Source organism: Rhinopithecus roxellana, chromosome 5 (genome assembly GCF_007565055.1).
Source record: "Rhinopithecus roxellana isolate Shanxi Qingling chromosome 5, ASM756505v1, whole genome shotgun sequence".
Taxonomy (NCBI): domain Eukaryota; kingdom Metazoa; phylum Chordata; class Mammalia; order Primates; family Cercopithecidae; genus Rhinopithecus; species Rhinopithecus roxellana.
The window spans coordinates 90850077-90872014 of NC_044553.1; positions in this window are offsets into that span (position 1 = coordinate 90850077).

Below are 21938 nucleotides of genomic sequence, written 5' to 3' on the forward strand. Positions count from 1 at the left end.
TGAAAAATGATGAAGTATTCACAACAAATTTGCTCTGGTAAAATGTATAGTATGCACTTTGCCAGTTGCCATGGCCCTTCCCTCTTGGTGCCCAGTAAGCTGTTTCTGGCCCCCTGCTAGCTTGCATGTGACATCCCTCCAGCTGCCCTGCCAGATGTTCTTTGCTGGTCAACTGGCAGATACATGGGCAGATAATATCTCCAGTCTGCGGGAAGCCCTCTGTGGGATTTTCTTCCAACACAGCACTTACAGGATTTTAGTCGGAGTTTGGGCCATACGGAGAGAGTAGTGGAATTACTTCAGATTGAAAATGAGAAGCAGTATGTGCAGTTGGCCAACCCCATTTAATCACTGGCTCCTTGGTTAGCAGTGGTCTGAGTTTGCAGCATTTGAGTTGTTTTTCCCTTGAGCTATTAGAATGTTCATTAGCTGAAGTAAAGATCTGCAAGTAAGCTGCTAATAAAAACAGAGAATTTGCTTCTCTACAAGCCTGATTGTGGAACATTTTTGGCTTATTATGTTATTTAATCATCTAAGGAAACTAATTGTTTTGGCTCATTTGTTGAAATTTATAACACTTGGATCCTTTTCTTTACTTGCAGAGTAAACCAGAACATTTTGGCATTGAAGAACATGTGGTTTATCTATGAAGTATAGTATTTTTAATATTCATTTTGAATGCAGTGGAAACCTTATTCAGAAGACTATTAGTTTATATCTGAATATTGTTTAAATTAGAATCTGTAAGATATTCCATAATCAGAGGTATCTCTATCCATAGAGGAAACATTGAACTCATTGGATCAAGAACATACTTTTCCCCAGAAATAGATTCTTCATAGATAAAATCGTCATTGTATTAGTCCATTTTCATGCTGCTGATAAAAGCATACCTGAGACTGGGCAACTTACAAAGAAAATAATTTTAATGGAGAACTCACAGTTCCACGTGGCTAGGGAAGCTTCACAAGCATGGTGGAAGGCAAGGAGGAGCAAGTCACATCTTACATGGATGCTGGCAGGCAAAAGAGAGAGCTTGTACCGGGAAACTCTCCCTTAGAGAAGTATCAGATCTTATGAGACCCATTCACTATCACGAGGACAGCACAGGAAAGACCTGTCCCCATGATCCAACTACCTCCCACCAGGTCCCTCCCACAACACATAGGAATTATGAGAGCTACAAGATGAGATTAGGTGAAGACACAGCCAAACCATATTATTCCATCCCTGGCCCCTCCAAAATCTCATGTCTTCACATTTCAAAATCAATCATGCCTTCACAACAGTCTCCCACACAGTCTTAACTCATTTCAGCATTAACTCAAAAGTCCACAGTCCAATGTCTCATCTGAGACAAGGCAAGTCCCTTCTGCCTATGAGCCTGTAAAATTAAAGACAAGCTAGTTACTTCCTACCTACAATGAGGGTACAGGCATTGGGCAAATACAGCCATTCCACATAGGAGAAATTGGCCAAAACAAACAGGCCCCATGCATGTTTGAAATCCAGTGCGGCAGTCAATCTTAAAGCTCCAAAATGATCTCCTTTGACTCCATGTCTCACATCAGGTCACACTGATGCAAGAGGTGAGCTCCTAAGACTTGGGCAGCTCCTCCCCTGTGGTTTTGCAGGGTATAGTCCTACTCCTGGCTGCTTTCATGGGCTGTCATTGAGTGTCCCTAGCTTTTCCAGGTGCACAGTGCAAGCTGTCAGTGGATCTACCATTCTGGGATCTGGAGGAAAGTGGCCCTCTTCTCACAGCTCCACTAGGTGGTGCCCCAGCAGGGACTCTGTGTGGGGGTTTTGACCCCACATTTCCCTTCCATGCTGTACTAGCAGAGGTTCTCCATGAGGGCCCCGCCCCTGTGGTAAACTTCTCCTTGGGCATCGAGGTCTTTCTCAATATATCTTCTGATATCTAGGTGGAAGTTCCCAAACCTCAATTCTTGACTTCTGTGCACCCACAGGCTCAACACCACGTGGAAGATGCCAAGGCTTGAGGCTTGCACCCTCTGAAGCAACAGCCTGAGCTGTACCCTGACCCCTTTTAGTCATGGCTGGAGTGGCTGGGATGCAGGGCCCCAAGTCCTTAGACTGCATACAGCAGCAGAGGGACACTGGGTCTGGCCCATGAAACCATTTTTTCCTTCTAAATCTCTGAGCCTGTTATGGGAGGGGCTGGCATGAAGACCTCTGACATGCCCCAGAGACATTTTCCCAATTGTCTTGGGGATTAACATTCAGCTCATTACTTATGCAAATTTCTGCAGCTGGCTTGAATTTCTCCTCAGAAAATGGGATTTGTTTTCTTTTTTTTTTCTTTTTTTTTCTATTTTTTTTTATTTTTTATTTTATTATACCTTAAGTTCTAGGGTACATGTGCATAACGTGCAGGTTTGTTACATATGTATACTTGTGCCATGTTGGTGTGCTGCACCCATCAACTCGTCAGCACCCATCAATTCGTCATTTATATCAGGAATAACTCCCAATGCAATCCCTCCCCCCTCCCCTCTCCCCATGATAGGCCCTGATGTGTGATGTTCCCCTTCCCGAGTCCAAGTGATCTCATTGTTCAGTTCCCACCTATGAGTGAGAACATGCGGTGTTTGGTTTTCTGTTCTTGCGATAGTTTGCTAAGAATGATGGTTTCCAGCTGCATCCATGTCCCTACAAAGGACGCAAATTCATCCTTTTTTATGGCTGCATAGTATTCCATGGTGTATATGTGCCACATTTTCTTAATCCAGTCTGTCACAGATGGACATTTGGGTTGATTCCAAGTCTTTGCTATTGTGAATAGTGCCGCAATAAACATACGTGTGCATGTGTCTTTATAGCAGCATGATTTATAATCCTTTGGGTATATACCCAGTAGTGGGATGGCTGGGTCATATGGTACATCTAGTTCTAGATCCTTGAGGAATCGCCATACTGTTTTCCATAATGGTTGAACTAGTTTACAATCCCACCAACAGTGTAAAAGTGTTCCTATTTCTCCACATCCTCTCCAGCACCTGTTGTTTCCTGACTTTTTAATGATAGCCATTCTAACTGGTGTGAGATGGTATCTCATTGTGGTTTTGATTTGCATTTCTCTGATGGCCAGTGATGATGAGCATTTTTTCATGTGTCTCTTGGCTGTATGAATGTCTTCTTTTGAGAAATGCCTGTTCATATGCTTTGCCCAATTTTTGATGCGGTTGTTTGTTTTTTTCTTGTAAATTTGTTTGAGTTCTTTGTAGATTCTGGATATTAGCCCTTTGTCAGATGAGTAGATTGCAAAAATTTTCTCCCATTCTGTAGGTTGCCTGTTCACTCTGATGGTAGTTTCTTTTGCTGTGCAGAAGCTCTTTAGTTTAATTAGATCCCATTTGTCAATTTTGGCTTTTGCTGCCATTGCTTTTGGTGTTTTAGACATGAAGTCCTTGCCCATGCCTATGTCCTGAATGGTACTACATATGTTTTCTTCTAGGGGTTTATGGTATTAGGTCTAACATTTAAGTCTCTAATCCATCTTGAATTAATTTTCGTATAAGGAGTAAGGAAAGGATCCAGTTTCAGCTTTCTACTTATGGCTAGCCAATTTTCCCAGCACCATTTATTAAATAGGGAATCCTTTCCCCATTGCTTGTTTCTATCAGGTTTGTCAAAGATCAGATGGCTGTAGATGTGTGGTATTATTTCTGAGGACTCTGTTCTGTTCCATTGGTCTATATCTCTGTTTTGGTACGAGGACCATGCTGTTTTGGTTACTGTAGCCTTGTAGTATAGTTTGAAGTCAGGTAGTGTGACGCCTCCAGCTTTGTTCTTATGACTTAGGATTGTCTTGGCAATGCAGGCTCTTTTTTGGTTCCATATGAACTTTAAAGCCGTTTTTTCCAATTCTGTGAAGAAACTCCTTGGTAGCTTGATGGGGATGGCATTGAATCTATAAATAACCTTGGGCAGTATGGCCATTTTCACTGATATTGATTCTTCCTATCCATGAGCATGGTATGTTCTTCCATTTGTTAGTGTCCTCTTTTATTTCACCGAGCAGTGGTTTGTAGTTCTCCTTGAAGAGGTCCTTTACATCCCTTGTAACTTGGATTCCTAGGTATTTTATTCTCTTTGAAGCAATTGTGAATGGAAGTTCATTCATGATTTGGCTCTCTGTTTGTCTGTTACTGGTGTGTAAGAATGCTTGTGATTTTTGCACATTAATTTTGTATCCTGAGACTTTGCTGAAGTTGCTTATCAGCTTAAGGAGATTTTGGGCTGAGACAATGGGGTTTTCTAAATATACAATCATGTCATCTGCAAACAGGGACAATTTGACTTCTTCTTTTCCTAACTGGATACCCTTGATTTCTTTCTCTTGCCTGATTGCCCTAGCCAGAACTTCCAACACTATGTTGAATAGGAGTGGTGAGAGAGGGCATCCCTGTCTTGTGCCAGTTTTCAAAGGGAATTTTTCCAGTTTTTGCCCATTCAGTATGATATTGGCTGTGGGTTTGTCATAAATAGCTCTTATTATTTTGAGGTACGTTCCATCAATACCGAATTTATTGAGCGTTTTTAGCATGAAGGGCTGTTGAGTTTTGTCAAAAGCCTTTTCTGCATCTATTGAGATAATCATGTGGTTCTTGTCTTTGGTTCTGTTTATATGCTGGATTACGTTTATTGATTTGCGAAAGTTGACCCAGCCTTGCATCCCAGGGATGAAGCCCACTTGATCATGGTGGATAAGCTTTTTGATGTGCTGCTGAATCCGGTTTGCCAGTATTTTATTGAGGATTTTTGCATCGATGTTCATCAGGGATATTGGTCTAAAATTCTCTTTTTTTGTTGTGTCTCTGCCAGGCTTTGGTATCAGAATGATGTTGGCCTCATAAAATGAGTTAGGGAGGATTCCCTCTTTTTCTATTGATTGGAATAGTTTCAGAAGGAATGGTACCAGCTCCTCCTTGTACCTCTGGTAGAATTCAGCTGTGAATCCATCTGGTCCTGGGCTTTTTTTGGTTGGTAAGCTATTAATTATTGCCTCAATTTCAGAGCCTGCTATTGGTCTATTCAGGGATTCAACTTCTTCCTGGTTTAGTCTTGGGAGAGTGTAAGTGTCCAGCAAATTATCCATTTCTTCTAGATTTTCTAGTTGATTTGCGTAGAGGTGTTTATAGTATTCTCTGATGGTAGTTTGTATTTCTGTGGGGTCCGTGGTGATATCCCCTTTATCATTTTTTATTGCGTCTACTTGATTCTTCTCTCTTTTCTTCTTTATTAGTCTTGCTAGTGGTCTATCAATTTTGTTGATCTTTTCAAAAAACCAACTCCTGGATTCATTGATTTTTTGGAGGGTTTTTTGTGTCTCTGTCTCCTTCAGTTCTGCTCTGATCTTAGTTATTTCTTGCCTTCTGCTGGCTTTTGAATGTGTTTGCTCTTGCTTCTCCAGTTCTTTCAATTGTGATGTTAGAGTGTCAATTTTAGATCTTTCCAGCTTTCTCTTGTGGGCATTTAATGCTATAAATTTCCCTCTACACACTGCTTCAAATGTGTCCCAGAGATTCTGGTATGTTGTATCTTTGTTCTCATTGGTTTCAAAGAACATCTTTATTTCTGCCTTCATTTCATTATGTACCCAGTAGTCATTCAGGAGCAGGTTGTTCAGTTTCCATGTAGTTGAGCAGTTTTGATTGAGTTTCTTAGTCCTGAGTTCTAGTTTGATTGCACTGTGGTCTGAGAGACAGTTTGTTATAATATCTGTTCTTTTACATTTGCTGAGGAGTGCTTTACTTCCAATTATGTGGTCAATTTTGGAATAAGTGCAAGTGTAGAGCTGAGAAGAATGTATATTCTGTTGATTTGGGGTGGAGAGTTCTATAGATGTCTATTAGGTCCGCTTGCTGCAGAGGTGAGTTCAATTCCTGGATATCCTTGTTAACTTTCTGTCTCGTTGATCTGTCTAATGTTGACAGTGGAGTGTTGAAGTCTCCCATTATTATTGTATGGGAGTCTAAGTCTCTTTGTAAGGCTCTAAGGACTTGCTTTATGAATCTGGGTGCTCCTGTATTGGGTGCATATATATTTAGGATAGTTAGCTCTTCCTGTTGAATTGATCCCTTTACCATTATGTAATGGCCTTGTCTCTTTTGATCTTTGATGGTTTAAAGTCTGTTTTATCAGAGACTAGGATTGCAACCCCTGCTTTTTTTTGTTCTCCGTTTGCTTGCTAGATCTTCCTCCATCCCTTTATTTTGAGCCTATGTATGTCTCTGCATGTGAGATGAGTCTCCTGAATACAGCAGACTGATGGGTCTTGACTCTTTATCCAGCTTGCCAGTCTGTGTCTTTTAATTGGAGCATTTAGTCCATTAACATTTAAGGTTAATATTGTTATGTGTGAACTTGATCTTGCCATTATGATATTAACCGGTTATTTTGCTCAGTTAGTTGATGCAGTTTCTTCCTAGTCTCGATAGTCTTTACATTTTGGCATGTTTTTGCAATGGCTGGTACCGGTTGTTCCTTTCCATGTTTAGGGCTTCCTTCAGGGTCTCTTGTAAGGCAGGCCTGGTGGTGACAAAATCTCTAAGCATTTGCTTATCTGTAAAGGATTTTATTTCTCCTTCACTGATGAAACTTAGTTTGGCTGGATATGAAATTCTGGGTTGAAAATTCTTTTCTTTAAGAACGTTGAATATTGGCCCCCACTCTCTTCTGGCTTGTAGAGTTTCTGCCGAGAGATCTGCTGTTAGTCTGATGGGCTTCCCTTTGTGGGTAACCCGACCTTTCTCTCTGGCTGCCCTTAACATTTTTTCCTTCATTTCAACTTTGGTGAATCTGGCAATTATGTGTCTTGGAGTTGCTCTTCCTGAGGAGTATCTTTGTGGTGTTCTCTGTATTTCCTGAATTTGAATGTTGGCCTGCCCTACTAGGTTGGGGAAGTTCTCCTGGATGATATATTGAAGAGTGTTTTCCAACTTGGTTCCATTTTCCCCTCACTTTCAGGCACCCCAATCAGACGTAGATTTGGTCTTTTTACATAATCCCATACTTCTTGCAGGCTTTGTTCATTTCTTTTTCTACTTTTTTCTTTTGGTTTCTCTTCTCGCTTCATTTCATTCATTTGATCCTCAATCGCTGATACTCTTTCTTCCAGTTGATCAAGTCAGTTACTGAAGCTTGTGGATTTGTCACGTATTTCTCGTGTCATGGTTTTCATCTCTGTCATTTCATTTATGACCTTCTCTGCATTAATTATTCTAGCTATCAATTCTTCCACTCTTTTTTCAAGATTTTTAGTTTCTTCGAGCTGGGTACGTAATTCCTCCTTTAGCTCTGAGAAGTTTGATGGACTGAAGCCTTCTTCTCTCATCTCGTCAAAGTCATTCTCTGACCAGCTTTGATCCATTGCTGGCGATGAGCTGCACTCCTTTGCAGGGGGAGATGTGCTCTTATTTCTTGAATTTCCAGCTTTTCTGCCCTGCTTCTTCCCCATCTTCCTGGTTTTATCTGCCTCTGGTCTTTGATGATGGCAACGTACTGATGGGGTTTTGGTATAGGTGTTCTTCCTGTTTGATAGTTTTCCTTCTAATAGTCAGGACCCTCAGCTGTAGGTCTGTTGGGGATTGCTTGAGGTCCACTCCAGACCCTGTTTGCCTGGGTATCAGCAGCAGAGGTTGCAGAAGATAGAATATTGCTGAACAGTGACTGTACCTGTCTGATTCTTACTTTGGAAGCTTCCTCTCAGGGTTGTACTCCACCCTGTGAGGTGTGGGGTGTCAGACTGCCCCTAGTGGGGGATGTCTCCCAGTTAGGCTACTCAGGGGTCAGGGACCCACTTGAGCAGGCAGTCTGTCCATTCTCAGATCTCAACCTCCGTGTGGGGAGATCCACTGCTCTCTTCAAAGCTGTCAGACAGAGTCGTTCGTGTCTGCACAGGCCTCTGCTGCTTCCCCTTTTGTTGTTTAGCTGTGCCCTGTCCCCAGAGGTGGAGTCTACAGAGACAGGCAGGTTTTCCTTGAGCTGCTGTGAGCTCCACCCAGTTCGATCTTCCCAGCGGCTTTGTTTACCTACTTAAGCCTCAGGAATGGTGGGCGCCCCTCCCCCAGCCTCGCTGCTGCTGTTTTGGTTAGATCGCAGACTGCTGTGCTAGCAATGAGGGAGGCTCCGTGGCCATGGGACCCTCCCGGCCAGGTGTGGGTATAATCTCCTGGTGTGCCCGTTTGCTTAAAGCACAGTATTGGGGTGGGAATTACCCGATTTTCCAGGTGTTGTGTGTCTCAGTTCCCCTGGCTAGGAAAAGGGATTCCCTTCCCCCTTGCGCTTCCCAGGCGAGGCAATGCCTCGCCGTGCTTCAGCTCTCGCTGGTCGGGCTGCAGCAGCTGACCAGCACCAATTGTCCGGCACTCCCCAGTGAGATGACCCCAGTACCTCAGTTGAAAATGCAGAAATCACCGGTCTTCTGTGTCGCTCGTGCTGGGAGTTGGAGACTGGAGCTGTTCCTATTCCGGGATTTTTTTCTATCACATTATCAGGTAGCAAATTTTCCAAACTTTTATGCTCTGCTTCTTTTATAAAACTTAATGCCTTTAACAGCACCCAAGTCACCTCTTGAATGCTTTGTTGCTTGGAAATTTCTTCTGCCAGATACCCTAAATCTTCTCTCTCAAGTTCAAAGTTCAACATATCTCTAGGGCAGAGGCAAAATGCTGCCAGTCTGTTTGCTAAAACATAACAAGATTCACCTTTGCTCCAGTTCCCAACAAGTTCCTCATTTCCATCTAAGACCACCTCAGCCTGGACTTTATTGTCCATGTTACTACCAGCATTTTGGGCAAAGCCATTCAACAAGTATCTAGGAAGTTCCAATCTTCTCCACATTTTCCTATTTTCTTCTGAGCCCTCCAAACTGTTCCAACGCCTGCTGTTACCCAGTTTCAAAGTCATTTTCACATTTTCAGATACCTTTTCAGTAACACCCCACTCTACTGGTGCCAATTTACTGTATTAGTCCATTTTCATGCTACTGATAAAGACATGCCTGAGGCTGGGCGATTTACAAAGAAGAGAGGATTAATGGAGAACTCACAGTTCCACACAGCTGGCGAAACCCCACAATCATGGCAGAAGGCAAGGAGGGGCAAGTCACGTCTTATGTGGATGGTGGCAGGCAAAGAGAGAGCTTGTATAGGGAAACTCCCCTTTATAGAACCATCAGATCTCATGAAACTTACTTGCTATCACAACAACGGCATGGAAAATACCTGCCACCATGATTCAATTACCTCCCACCAGGTCCCTCCCACAACACTTAGGAATTCAAGGTGAAATTTGGGGGGGGACAGTCAAAGCATATCAGTCATTATAAATAATGATGATGACAAGAGAAGGGAAAGAGGAAGGGAGGAAGAAAAAAGGAAGTTAGTTCTAGTTCCTCAGAGCTGAGTTCAAATTAAATTTTGCTACTATCAGCAATGAGTTTCATTTTTCTTATCTGTAAAACGGTCACTACTTCACAAAATTATTGAAATAATTAAGTATGCTAATGTATATAAGGCTTTGGTCCATAATACATATCTAATGAAATTAGCTGTTACCAGGTATAATACAGGACACCAGGCATGTTAGTTTCCTATTGCTGTTGTAACAAATTACTATAAACTTAGTGGCTTAAAACAATATAAATTTATTATCTTATAGTTCTGAAGGTTAGAAGTCCAAAACAGAACTTAAGGGCTGTATGCTTTCCAGAAACTCTAGGGGAGAATGTTTCCTTGTCATTTCTAGCTGCCAGAGGCCATCTCATAGTCCTCGACTCCCAGGCCGGCCCTTCCTCCATCTTTAAAGCCAGCAGCATGGTATCTTCTCTACTCTCTCTGACCTCTGCTTCCATCCTTTCATCTTCTTTGTTATAAGGACCCTTGTGATTATATGGGTCCAGGTGGATAATCTAAAATAATCTCATTTCAAGATATTTAATTTGGTTACATCTGCCAGTCCCTTCTGCCATGTAAGGCAAAATATTCACATTCTGGGGTCTGACACATGGACTACTTTAAGAGCCATTGTTCAGCCTACTACAGTTTATTCTCTGGTCCCTAAAGATTCATATCCATTCTACATGCAAAAGACATTCCCCCAATCCCAACATTCCCAGAAGTCTCAGGCCACTACGATATCAATCCAGTTCAAAAATGCCATCTAAATTCACTGACCAAGAAGTTCTAAATCTCATTCCTTAAATAACATATGGGTGAAACTCTTGGTGTGATCAATTGGGGCAAAAATTATCCCCATTTGACCTCTAAAACTAGAAAACAAGCAATGTGATTCCAAAATACAATGACGGGACGGACATAGGGAGTTACAATAATTTCCATTTAAAGGGGGAGAAGGGGTTGGGATAGAAGGAAGAAAAGAATTACTGGTCCTGAGCAATATTGAGATCCATATGGAAAGAAATTTGTTAGGTTTAGAAGTCTAGGAATAATCTTCTGAGTCTTACACTTTGTCCCCCTGTCCACACCTCCATTCTTTGGACATAAAACAGCCCTTTTGTCTAAGAGTTCTGTCATCTGGGTCATCCTTCCTTTTGGACAAAAGGCAGAACATCTTTACAACTGAGTAATTTATAAACCTGTTTCCTGCATGTAGAATTTTTGGAGCCTGACAGCCTTCTTTCATTTCTTCCTGTCAGTTTTAGCCCAAACTGGCAGTGTTTCTGATGATACAATATCCTCAAGGATGGTGTGGGTTTTCCATGTATGTTCCAAGGACTTACTCCATTAGACAAGATGCTCCTTCAAAGATCTTTCCTGGATAATCTCATCTCTATTTTTCACTTCTCCTCAAATGGTTTAGGGGATTCATGTACTATAAGACATAATGTGATTCAATTCTCGGACCTTTGATCCCTACAAGGAGCAAGTGAAAAGTTGTCCAGCCATAATCTTGACTTTCTCTCCAGAGCACAACTTACTGACTGCAAATCTCCTGATTGTAGCATTTTTTTTTTCAATCTGGGTAGGCTGAGAATTTCCCAAGTACCCAAGTCCTAGCTCTGTTTCTGCTGAGAGGACTTCCTCCAATCTGTCTCTTTTCTGTCACATTTCACTCTAAGAAAGCAAGAAGAAACCAAGCTATACCTTCAACACTTTGCTGAGATTCCATCAGCTAAACATCCACAAGTTCATAACTATGAGCTCTTCTTTCCATGTAACAATAGAACACAATTCAGCTGAGCTTTCTTCACTAAATTGCAAGAATCTCCTTTACTCTCATTTCCATCAACAGCCAGTTAAATTTGAATTTCATATAAACAATAAAGACTACTTTATATAGATATGTCTCAAATATTGCCTGGGACATGCTTAAACTGAAAAATAATTTTCCATTTACCTGAAATTCAAGTTTAACTGGCATCCTGAAGTTTTATTTGCTTAATCTGATGTCAGTGAGGTACCATGGATGATTCTAAGAGAACAGAATACAGAATAGAGAAATGATGAAGATGGGGAAGATGAAGAAAAGCAGAAATTCACAATATAAGACTATGCATGGGAGGGCAGACTTCATCAAGGAGCCACGACAGGAAGCCCTGAATGCCAGGGAGGCAATGCTAAAGATTCAGAGAAGGTGGAATGTGAGGCAGAGGGATTAATTCTGAAACAGCCACAGGCATTGAAGAAGAGCATGCTTCATCTCATTACATTTCGAGAAGAGCAAAGTTTTTTCATTTTTCTCTGGACTTCCTGTGGGTATGTATACACATACACACAAACACATGCACACAAGATCTATGTGCATGGCAGCACCATAATGATTTTGGTCATACTTATTAATAAAATCTTTTTCCTCAGTGGGAACCCAGCACTCTGCTGTGTGTGTGTGTGTGTGTTTGTCTACAAGAGACCCAGAGAATAATGAAGAAAATATTTACTTTTCTAAGGATGTGTTGATAAAGCCTTGTTTATGGACCACAGTGAATATATCTTCAAATTAACTTGCTATCATGAATATAAATACAGGTTAGGTTGTCACACACACAGAATATATACATAGTTTATGTCACCCTGTTTGCATTTGTCTTCTCCAAAGCAAAAAGTGGTTCAAGTTGTATCAATGACATCTGCTGCACTGACTTGCTTCACCACCTTCCCTCTCCCAAGCAAGAAAACTGAACCTGTAACATTTATGCTTTCCTACTACTTGAGAAGAAATTTTGAGGAATATCATTTAGCTTAGAGTGGCTTTATAGCTATTTAAAATTTGAATCACCATTCTCTGTAGTTTTCAAGGCAGAAATTGAACAGGAGTTGAGATGGGAATACATGGTCGTCTTCTCCTGTGTTTTCTCCTGAATGCAGCTTTCAGAGGATGCTTCCTCTTAACTGTATCAATAGCTTGCTTAGTTCTCTGTGCAACAGGCACTTTTCTAACACGTGTTGCTTGTGTTACATTTATTATGTCTTAAATACTTTCCTTATAGGGTTGTGGTATAAATTAAGTGAGTATTAACTTCTGGAGTTCTGGAGTGAAACCCACCTTTGTCTCAGTCTGGTTCTTCCCAGCAGGGTGACCTTGCCCACCAGTTAACTATACTAAGCCTCAATTTCCCCATCAGCAAAATGGAAACAATGATAGCAAATATTTTGTAGAACTGGTATTAAGATCACATATTATCATCACTGCTACTATTATTTTTCTAACACCATTACAGTACATTTGTGGGAGAGAAGAACCACCATACTTTTGTACCATGAAATAATGTTGGGAGTAGCAATCAGGAACAAGGAAAAGACTCAGCTTCCACTGATTCAGATCCAGTGAAAATGTTGGGAGAATCCAGAGCAAATGTGAAGGTACCAAAGAAGGACGTAGAGATCCTTAGAGGAAAGATTTTAAAAGAGTTGTAGCAATTTAACCATCAGAATGAAAAAAAAAAGTGATCAGTGTTAGCCAAAGGCATGAAGGATAATCATTATACAGCTGCCTCTCATCTCCATTAAATCCAGAAAATTTACTCTGGATATACATTCTTATCCCTGGTAAAGTATTAGACATAATCCTAGGAGACTAATTTCCTGGTGGGGATCTTCTAAAACAGGAACTTCACATTTATCTGGAATAATGTGGGAACATTCTGGCCTAAAGATGTGGAAATAAATGAGCCTGAGAATTCTATTAAAATAACATCTACATCATAATGTTAAATAATTATCATTTGGAAAAAATGATTTATTGCATGTAGTTTATTTTCTGTATCTATCCCACATCTCTTCTCCAGACTCATTCTTAGTAATTTAACTATCTCATACCTACTAATTTTATTTATTTGTTTTATCCTTCTTTATTCTGCTTAGAAGTTTGGAGGTAAGATTCTTTTTTTAAAATAAATAAATAAATGCAATTTTTATTTATCAATCATACCTCAATAAAGTTAGGAAAAAAGTAATAATTTACTATTCTATTTTTCCCCATGGAGAGAAAATTTTTTTTAATTATAGGTAAGATTCTTTTTAAAGTCTTTTCCTTTAATGGCTAAAAAAGTACATATTAAATATAAACATTTTAGAAAACAGACAAGTCAAAAGAAGATTGAAACTACCCAAAATCCCAATTAAAACATTCTGGCATATGTGATCCAGGCTTTTCTGAAAACATGTGGGACAGGGAAAAAATAGTATATTTAGTATTCACAATCTCTCAATGCCTGTGACCAGCGCACTGAGGTTTCTTTTCTCTTTGCTCACTCTGTTTCTCGACTTTTGTCATGCAGAATTAGGCAGTTGAGAAGATGAAGGAGTAGAAAGAGTTGAGTGATTTACACTGGAAACAGCAAAACTTACTCTCTAGGAAGATCAAAGGAGGAAGATGTAAATGAGGAGGGGGAAAGAGTGAAAAAGACCAGAACCATTCCAGTGGAAATTAAGGATGAGTCCTGGGGAAAGAGGGAGTAGTTGGGCAACTTTCATTCTCCAATAACTGAGACACTGGGGCAATGGAACAAAAAGAGAAACTTTAAGTAGATTAGATGTGTGTTATGAAAAAAATCCCCTTTAATGTTTTCCAAGAGAACACATACACAAAAAAGTGATTTACATTCATTCTTTTTGAGATTTTTCTCAGGTTTTTTGTTGTTATTTCTGAAGATGACCCTATGCTAAGGTTCACTTCAAGGGAACAGCAAACTATCCTAGCTATGTGGTGTGCATAAATTTTGCCCAATTTTAATAATATTGTATATGCCTTTGTATAACCATCTTGATTCTTAACAAAATGCTCATCGATGTTAATTAACTCTGTAATCAGTATACAGTCATTTTAATTAACATACTATAACTGTACATCTAGGTTGATTATGTGTTCAATACCCTAAATAATACCTTGCTGAACACCTTTATGTATCAAGATTATTCTTTCTTTAAAATATTTCTTAAGACAGGGTCTCAGAATTCAAATTATTGGATCATTTTCAATAACAATAGAGAAAAGTAAACTTAAAAGGAAAATGGTTTGTATTGATCATTTTTCAACAAAAATAGGGGAAAAAATTTTAAAAGAGAATTATTGAGCCAAAGGGTATAAACATTTTATTACTCTTGAGTCATGCTAACAAAGTGCTTTCCAAAAAGACATCAGTTCTATTCTATTAGCACTTGGACCATCAGTGGATAAAGTTGCATGTTTTACTATATTTTCTCCAGTATTAAACATTCTCATGTTCAAAGAAATAATTATTTGTATATTCACTGAAGAGCCCTGGGGTTCAGATAATACTTTAAAAATTGACCCAAAAGCTTCAAATCATTCCTTGACCTTCTAGATGTCCCTGAAGGCCATTTCAGTCAGATACTAATTAACTGGCAGCCAGGACTTTGAGTTGAAGAAATTGTTGTTTTTGTTTTTCAGAAGAAAGAGACAAATTACAGGAATTAGAGGAAAACAAGATCAAGTGAGGAAATTTGTTTTCAAAGGAATCTCTTCCACAGAATACTCTGGAGTCATGAGTTTTATCTCATTCTCCCACTCTGCCTTCAACTTTGGTACCAGAGCCTCTGTGGTCAGAGTGATGGCAGAGGACAAGTGTGTAAGATCTGCCCTCATCAGTGGAGGGTGACATTCTGCACAACAGCCAATCCAAGGGAGGAAAGCAGTCAAGTCAGTTTCACAGAGATTTCCAATACCAGTTAGCAACTCTTAAAAAGACGTTTCTGGTAAAGTCAGAATACCAGAACCATTTTTCCTGAGCTGTTCAAATTTCTTCTAACTTGAATGAGGGGATTTATGCACAGTAATGTTAAATGCTTGACACTATTCAGAAAGAAACAACAAAGATTGGAAGTACACATTTTAGATCATTTAAATCTCTATATTCACATCACCATCATACCCTTTCTGTCAGTTTATACATAGAATCTATTAAATATGTAGGACAGTCCAATCCTCAGGCTGTCATATGATTAGCACTTCAAGGAAGATTATATCTTGTCTGGGCAGCAGACTGTAAGGGATGATGCTCTGTTAGTTCTTCCTCTCTGAACATCAGAATATTGGCTGCACACGCCAGCTGATCCCTTAAACTAAAGTTAATGATCCTGGCATGGGTACTCATTTGCTAGGCTTTATATTAGCAGAAAATTTTACTGCAAATGAATCATTTTACCCTGCAGAATATACCACACACATTTTTCTAAACCATGAAGTTATGAATTTACCCATACAATATAAGGCTGGTTGTGATATTAGCCTGGGCCCTTGCCTACCAGAGAGCTGGTGAAATCTTTCATCTGCTATATCTCAGAATTATCTGAACCCAGACCCCATGTGAATGTTTTTTCCGCACCCTGGTTGTATTTGTATCTTCTGTGTCCCTGCTTCCCCATTATGATCTGAGTTGAAAAGGACTGTTGCTTAAATCAGGAAACAACTAATTTGATAATCCCAGTTTAGAGGTTGATTCACTAATTGGTGGCACTGATATCTGGGTTAATATATCACCTATAATAATTAGCATCAAGCCCTGTGAAAACATGCTAACCATTTACAAACTTTTTCAGAGAATAAAAATAGTAGTAATCATATTGATAATACATGCCATTTATTAAATTCCTGGTTTTTTGTCATAGATTACAATCACCCACCAAATTGATGTTATTCACTCACTGACTTATTCAACAAATATTAACTGGACTCCCAGAGTGTCTCAGACACCTAAGACCCAGGCTGAAAGATGACTATGACGTAGACCTTGCTGAAGAGAACGGAGTATGCTATAAGAGATGCCCCTGCAAGTTTTAGACAAAGTCAGAGGAGACAGGGTAAAGTACATGAGGAGGTCACAGGGGTCTTCCTTGAGGAGGCAGCATCTGAGCTGCTAGAGGCAGAGTGACTAGAAGCCTATTGCAGAAGTCTAAGCACCCAATGATTGTAAAAGAACAAAGACATCAGCAATGTGAACCAAGAATTCATGATGAACACACTGGATTTATGGAATAAAAAGGATTAAAGGCTCTTAGCCTAGGAGGTGAATGGCAGTGCTCCAAGCAAATTTGGGGTGAAAGATGATGCGTTCATCCTCATTTCATATATATAAGGAAACTAAAGCTCAAAATGTCCAAAGATCCAATCCAAGTTCACACTAGTAGTTAATGGCCAAACTGGAATCAAATATATTTTGGCTACCTCAAAATTTAGGCTCTTTCATTTATCTAACCTCTTTCTAGGAAAACTAGAAAGAGGTTAGATAAACCTCTTTGTTAGTCTCTTTCTAGGAAAACTCACTGATAGCAGTTTGATTTCACTGGAGACAGTAAGAGATATTTACTAAAAGCAAAGCTAGCTTATTTTTTAACCCTATGCTCACCAGAAAAGTACCAAATCTAAAACTATTTTTCTCCTCCCCACCACTCCTCACCCCTTTGATCCTATTTTTTTCTATTATAATTCCTACAGAACAATAAGCCCTGAAAAGGAAAGGCATTAGATGACCCTCACACAGCTCAGGAAAATTATCATTATCTGCAAACTACATATTTGTGTGTCTATATTGCCCAGTTTTAAAGGCCTGATGAAATCGTTTTTCTGTTGTTGCTGTCATGGTATCCAAAAGTAGATGCAGGTTGCAGAGTCAGCAAGAGGCAAAACATATTTTGCTGACAGTAGAACTCACTCATTAATCTTAGCTATTAAGTGAAAGACAGTTTAGGTTTTAAGTCATCAACTTTCCATAAGGTTGGAATTACCAAATGAAGGAATAGGTATCCCTTTTTTGTTTTAGAGAAATTGTTACAACCCTTTATTCTTTACTGTCAAATGGTAAGCCACAGACTTTCAACTACTCCAAGTTTTTTAATATTGAATTTCAAGTATAAATATAAGCTGATAAAAGTATTCAAAATTATAAAATCTGTGTCATTCAACCAAAATCTGTTTGGGTTAATTCAGCCAAAATCTATTCGGGTTAAAATTATAAAATTTGTCTTATTCAACTAACATCTATTTGGGTTAATTAAACCTTATTAAAATTAAAAGAAAGTATTTCCTGAAAGAACCTTACGGAACTTCATAATGTTACTATCTAAAAGTTTCTAAGAACATTTTGAAGTCACTATGTCAATCTTGTAATCCTTTCCATTACATAGGAAAAGTATCAATATCAGGAATCTTTAGCATTTAACATAAATATTTGATAGTCCAACTTAAAGAACTACCAACATCCCATTCATCAACATCCCAAATTGAAGAACAGAGTAATCTGCTAAAGAGTCTAACACCTAGTTATACAAAAATAAATGATGTTGTTCACTCCTATACATTTCACCAGCTTCTCATGTAAGCACAGTGCAAAGATTAGTAAATATTTTTATTTACCTAATTTGTTGATATTAATTACTGCAAATTGTTCAATGAAAATGTACTACAAAAATACCCCAAGGAGAATTACAAAATATTTCATTTACTAAGAAACTGACTTTTGACTCCAGAAAACTTTGAATATTTAACAATAGCACAACTTTCTAATAAAACCCCAAAATTGCAGAATACCATTTTCTAATTTATTCAGCTCTGAAGTGGTCAAAAAGTCAATCCTATAGTCTGAGGACAGGTATGAGATGAAAGACCACAAAACACAGCTATCAGACTTAAATGTGAAAATGTTACTTGTTCTGTATATACTCATGCCACATGAAATAATTTCTGCTTGTTGGTACATTCAACCAAATATTTGCTGAGCATACACTTACTTTACTAAGTATATGTAGTTCTTTGCAAAATACTGAGTAGTGTTTTTTTGTGTGTGTTTTTTGGTTTTTGGTTTTTTTTTGAGACAGTGTTTCACTCTTGTCACCCAGGCTGGAGTGCAATGGCATGACTTTGGCTCACCACAACCTCTCCTCCTGGGTTCAAGTGATTCTCCTGCCTCAGTCTCCTGAGTAGCTGGGATTATAGGCAACTGCCACCAGGCCTGGCTAATTTTTGTATTTTTAGTACAGACAGGGTTTCACCACATTGGTCAGGCTGGTCTTGAACTCCTGACCTCAGGTGATCCTCTCACCTTGACCTCCCAAAGTGCTGGGATTACAGGCATGAACCACCACACCTGGCCAAGAATTATGATTTCTAAGCCAATTTGGGATATTTTGCCTAATCTCTGTCTTCATTTCTAATAAGACAATGAATATTAACTAGTTAGGTATTAATGCTGCTTGAGCAAGTTGTTTCAAGGAACTGAAAGACGAGCATTCTCAAAGAGTTTATTGTTTTGTGAAGAAAAGAAAATTACAGTAGGAATATAGATGAAGTACTATAGTATAGTTCGGACTGCTTCAAGTTTGTTGTGTGTGGTTAAGGAAAATGGTATCAACTGGTTTGAGGTAAAGATAAAAGAAAGTAGAGGATTGAAAATAGTTCCAATAGTGGGCCTTCTCCTTTCTCAGATTCACACAGTGCCATGGCACAGAGCACGGCATGATTCATGGAAGAACTCAGATTTGAGGGATTTGAACTGAGCATTGGAGGATATCCAGGACTTAGACATGTAAGGAAGTGAGAAGAAAAAAGAAAAAAAAAGTCATTTGTCAATGCTGGGCCCTTGAATGTGGGAGTCGAGTAGGGGGATAGGTAACATCAGCAAGTGCTAGCTTCCAGAGGAGATGAGACCTCCAAGGATGGAGACTGACAGAAATAAAAACTATGAATGGCAGATCATGCCAGGTCTGCAAAGCCCATTATAAACCCTGGGTTTGCTCCTGAAGGCCTATTCAGCATCTTCTGGGGTGGGGGTGGGGGTGCTAAAATACATAATGGCATGTTTTTCACGTGAAAACATTGTCAGTCAGGCAGCTTAACTGCAAGCTAAGCTGGCAAGTCCATAGAATCCACGTTTATAAATTTCTGGTCCCTGGGACTGGTAACAGGGAAGCATGTGATTGCTTCATCCTTTGTGCACAAACTTTTCCCATCAGGAATCACCATCACTCAAAATAACCCAGATATTATGGGAGAAGTGCTGCTCAATAAATAGATTTCATGCTAAAATACTCTCAGAGAAAGAAAGAGGCTTTGAGTGACAGTTGCTTCTTGCGGTAACTGATTGGCTGGAACCCAATGTCTAAACTTACTTCCAGTGAGCTCCAAAGCTGAGTCAACCAAATGTTAAAAGTGATGCAGAAAGTGCTGTGAACAAGGTTAGTAGTAGAATGTTACATTTTCGCCTCACTTCTAAACTGCAACTAAGGATGAAACCATTATGTACAACCTACCATTAACACCATGTTTCTTTAAGTATTTGGGCAGGAATGTTGACTACCTATTAGTTCTGCATCAGCAAATTGAAGAGAGTGAAAATGTAAGGAATCTTGCTCAGTGTGCAGTCAAACTAAGAGACATGAGGGAGAAAGCTTATCAATTAGCTTAGCATACTGAAATGACAAAAAGTGCAAGCCCCAATATAATGCCTGAAAGCAATGATAGGAGCTGAAGTAAGTTGACCACTATGGGCAATTTTCTTTCTGCTAGCTAAGCATCAAACAGCCCCAAACTTGCTAGAATGCTGTCTTCTAGTCATGGAATGACTGTCAATAATGCTCAGGTATAAAATGCAGACCAGCATGGGGAAGGACAAATCGAGATGACCCATCCAAATATTCTCTCTCAAGAATAGGAAAACTAGTGGGGTTAGCTGACTCTTTACCTTGAGCCCCACTGACAGGTGCCATCTTGGACTTGAAGATTACTACTCCAGAGCCCTCTAAGTCATTATTCCTGGATGTCCTTCATAGGATGGTTTTACTAAAATACAAATATATACAGAAGACAAAAAAGGTGTTTCTTACCAAGTTGTATGATAAAAGGAATGAAACAACGTCAGACTGTTTTGTGACTGATTTAACAGGGCTACAAGAGCAAATCGTACCCTGTATTTGGAGATAAGGTATTCCCCATGAAGTAGAAATGCTTGTTCACTCAGGAAATTATCTTGAAGAATGAACAAAGGAAACCAGTTAAGTAAAAGGCCTGAGATTGGGGTTGAATAGGGTAGTAATTATAATTTGGAAAGCCACAGTATCAGGATAAGAGAGGGAGTCATTGTGAAAGACAGCCACACCCAAAAGAGCTTCTGTCTCAGTGGAGCATGCTGACCTAGTATGCGGTAGGGCAGCAAAACAGAGAGGCCAGAGAAACTTACCCAAAGGAGCATGTTGCCATAAGCCTGTGTGAAAAAGTACTCAAGTAAATTCTCAGAAGTAACAGAGGCATATAGACCAATGAAATAGAATTGAGAGTCCAGAAATAAACCATATATATGTGTGTATATGTATGTGTGTGTGTGTGTATGTGTGTGTGTGTGTATATATATGTCAAATGATTTTTATTGGGTTGCCAAGACTATCCAATGGGGGAAAAAAGAGATTCCTGAATGAATGGTTCTGGGACACTTGTATTTGCAAGTGTGCAAAAGAATGAAGTTGAACCTTTTTCTCAAACCATATATAGAAAAATTAACTGAAAATAAACCAAAGAACTAAATGTAATAGCTAAAACTATAAAACTCTGAGAAAAAAATACATAGGGATAAATCCATAAGACCTTGAATTTAGTAAAAGATTCTTAGATAATGAAAAGCATGAGCAACAAAAGGAAAAATAAATACAACTTCATCAAAATTAAAAAATTTTGTGCTTCAAAGGACAGCATCATGAAAGTGAAAAGCTAATTTATGGAATGGGAGAAGATATTTTCATATTATATATCTGATAAGGAACTTACATCTAGAATATATAAAGCAATATCACAACTAAATAATAAGACAAACCAATAAAAACTGAGGAAGGGATCTGAATAGACATTTCTCTATGGAATATATACAAGTGGCCAATAAGCACATGAAAAGAGGCTTGAAATCATTAATTATCAGGAAAATGCAAATTAAAACCACAATGAGATGCCACTAGAATGGCTAGAATTAAAAAGCCAGATAATAACAAGTGTTGATGAAGGTATAGCAACATCAGAATCTCACTGCTGGTGGGAAAGTAAAATGGTACAACTGCTTTGGGGAATAGCCTGGCATTTCCCTAAACCATAAAACAGAGTAATTCCCCTATGTTTTCCTGAGTAGCTTTAGAGTTTCAGCTCTCACATTTAAGTCTTATCTATTTTTAGTTGATTTGTATGTAGCACGTGGAATAAGCATCCAAGTTTATTCTTCTGCATGTGTGTATCAGTTCATTCTCACACTGCTAATAAAGACATACCTGAGACTAGGCAATTTACAAAAGAAAGAGGTTTCATGGACTTACAGTTCCACGGGGCTGTGAAGCCTCACAATCGTGACAGAAGGCAAGGAGGAGCAAGTCACATCTTACATGGCTGGCAGAATGTAGAGAGCTTGTTCAGAGAAACTCTCATTTTTAAAACTATCAGATCTCATGAGATCCATTCACTAT